Source organism: Centruroides sculpturatus, unplaced genomic scaffold (genome assembly GCF_000671375.1).
Source record: "Centruroides sculpturatus isolate CEXI.00-Female unplaced genomic scaffold, Cexi_2.0 scaffold505, whole genome shotgun sequence".
Lineage (NCBI taxonomy): Eukaryota > Metazoa > Arthropoda > Arachnida > Scorpiones > Buthidae > Centruroides > Centruroides sculpturatus.
This window is the reverse complement of record NW_019384731.1, coordinates 217769-220938: the sequence shown is the minus strand read 5'-3', so window position 1 is coordinate 220938 and position 3170 is coordinate 217769. Positions and strand designations below refer to the sequence as shown.

Below are 3170 nucleotides of genomic sequence, written 5' to 3'. Positions count from 1 at the left end.
ATCGTTGGTTGGTAATGTTATAATGTTAATATTTTAAAGGAATTATTCATTTAATTTTCAAAGTAATGACAATATAATTGCATTTTATTGTTATCATTTGCAAATAGGTTCAAATCATCATTAGAGAATGATTTAACAAAATTATTTATAAGTAAAATGAAGCTAATTATGCTTTATAAATTATAAAATTAACTCTTAATATTGATACTGAACAGTGTACTGATTCTGAACACCATTAAGTATCGATACCGACACTTAATGGTATTCCAAAATAGAATTTAAGGGTGGAGATGCTCTTTGTAATTCTAAATGCTTTAGAAAATGTCACCATCTTTATTACTTATATGTCAATATTTATGAATAAAAAATCGAGAAAAATAACAAAATAAAATATTTTTTCTATACTTTCATCGATTCTTAAGCAAGATTGTTAAATAAAGTTGGGGAAAGTTGTATTTATCATGAATTTTTAGGGCAAAAATTTAAATTTTAGGCAAGAAAAATTAATTTTTTTATACAGTTTAACAGCTTTTAGAGCTTTAATAATAATTATTTTATCGAATTTTATAATTATAATTGCCGAAAATTTAATGTAAAGGTACAGATATAGTTAATTACGACATAATTCGTAAATTTTATTTCTAACATAGTTTTAAGCACGAAATTAAAAATTTTATTAAATCTAATTTAAGAAAGTTAAAGTTATTACATTTTTTCTTTAAAAAATAAAGAAAGAAATAAAAGAAAAAACAAAAAAACAACTTTAAAACTCCAGTAATTGCAATCTAAACTGAAGAAAACAAATCGAAGATTACATTTCTCAACCCTGTAAGAAAGATTATAGGGATTCACCTAATTTTTTTCTCCTTATAAGCGATAAACTACCAGAAAAAAAATCTATAATATACTCCATTAAATACCTATATTTAATGACTATAAACCTTTAATAATGCTTTATTCAATTAATGATACTAAAATCTCCATGGTTAATCGAGTATTATGATGATAATCAAATGCAAAATAAATTTTTGCTTCCTGTTTTCTCTTTTTTATTAATCAGAAACTAGAAGAAACTTAATTTGATTATTTATGACGAGAAAAATCAAGTTTTATATCACGCAATCTTCACCTGAGATGATTCTATTAACTTGAAATGCAATTAAGTAGTAGTGACGTGATATTTACATGTTAAAAAGTATTATAGAAAATATTTATTAATTAAATAAATAAATTTTTGGGTATGTGTCCCTTAATTTTGGGTGTCTTAATATAAATTCAAGATACTCCCCCCCCAAAGCTTGATTGAAGCTGTTCAAGTTGTGACCTTCTTCATTTCATTTCAACTCTTCCTAATCCACTTAATTATAATTTAATCAATTCTTTGTTAATTACAATTAAATAAATCTCTATATTTCAAAATATTTATCAAAATTTAGTAAATTTTCCTATACCCAAATAAGTTAAACCACTTGAAATTTAACTTGGAGAAACCTAATTAATAAATTCATTATTTTATTTTAAACTAATTAAAATACTTAACGGTTATTATAAATAATTAATTTACATTTAAAAAAGAAAGTAATTTTAACTTTTTGCAGTAAATTATTATTTTAGAAAATTTCCTTTTATATGGAAGATTTATGTGGAATTTTTCTCCTTTACTGAATTAACTAGACAATTGTAGACCCTCTTACTAGCTCTATATTAGCATAAACGATGCTGTAAAACTTTCATCACTATTATCTACATTCAGTATTAGCAAGGATGCTTGACATTCTTCATTCTGGAGAATACCTGATAGTGACTATTAGATGTTGGATACATCGCAAAATCTTTACTAAAAGAGAAGAATGACATCTGATCCTATCAGGAAACCAAGTCGAACACGTCAAGAACCGTTTTTTGTGGATCTAATTGGCTCCAAATTTGAAAAATCCTCAATTAATTATCTTCCATTATATAGAAGTTAACGTAGTAATTAAATCAAAATAATTCATCTTTGTATTGCGATTTAATGTGAATTTAAGTGTTGTTTAAACTGTACATAGCTTAAAAAACAATATATCTGCTAATTTTTTAGGTAAAAATGAAGGAAAATTATAATTATAAGCGATAAAACTCAATTAAAATTACTTAAGTAAATTGTATTATTCACGAATTATGTCATATGAACTATAAACACAATTTCCTTCTTTTAAGGACATTTGTATAAAAAATAATTATTATAATTAAAAGCGAAACTGATTTATAACAAATTAAACGCGTTATAAATTAAGATTTATTCTAAATTACACGACGAAACGGCATTAAAATACGTAAATAATCAAACTAAATCAGTAGAATCCATACGAAAGCACATCAATGGAAATTACAATATGTCATAAAGCTAAACACGCCTTACAAGTTGTATGTATCGATAACGTAGCAATTAAATGAAAGAACACTTACAATGTAGTATATAGAAAGCGTATGTAAGCCATACACATCGATTTTACTATGTATAAACCTATGCTAAACTTAAAAAACACTAAAGGTAGAAAGGGGGTGAAGGAGCGATGATGGCATTCCTGTCTACTAATCAAACAGCTTACCATTACACAGAGCACAAGGTGAAGCCCGGCATCAAGGTCCAGCTGAAACTAAAGCCGGTGTTGACGGCTTATTTCTAGTCACCATTCGCTCATACGGCAATACACAGCATGGTCAGGACTGGCGCAGTGTCTGCAGCTGTCCTATTGTTGAGAATGGCATGACGTATATGACTAGTCCATTTCTATTGCGATGTAGGGGTGGTCGGTAACAAATCGATATAGGATGAGTGAGTATTAGAGTATAGAAGTGTTAGCCGGCTGATTCGTGTCAGTTGATTGTAAGGGAACTTGGGGCCTGAAGGGGAACACACCATTTTTTTATTATTTTTTTTTGCAGGTTTGCTCTGAGGTGGGAATTTAGTTGACGAGGTAATACGAAAAACACCTGGCCTGAAAATTCCTTAAGGCCGTTTTTTCTTTATTTTTATTTTATTTTATTATTTTTTTTATAAAGATATCTCTTCAAATTATCGTTGGTTGCTATTCGTACTAATACCAGGATGTGATTATATTACACAGTACTGTACTTTATGGGAATTTCTGTAAGGGTAATTTATTCGATTTTAGATAATAGAATTA

At 27.4% G+C, this 3170-nt stretch overlaps 1 protein-coding gene across 2 annotated transcripts in view; it reads right to left on the bottom strand.

Moving 5' to 3' along the window:
- LOC111628209 (glycoprotein 3-alpha-L-fucosyltransferase A-like) overlaps nt 1–2735 on the bottom strand; it is a 113117-nt gene extending 110382 nt beyond the window's left edge. For both annotated transcript variants that reach the window (XM_023371949.1, XM_023371952.1), the window contains exon 1: nt 2592–2735. The gene's annotated coding sequence lies outside the window, so the exon portion shown is untranslated. The remainder of the gene's footprint in view (nt 1–2591) is intronic.
- Nucleotides 2736–3170: the final 435 nt, after the last annotated feature.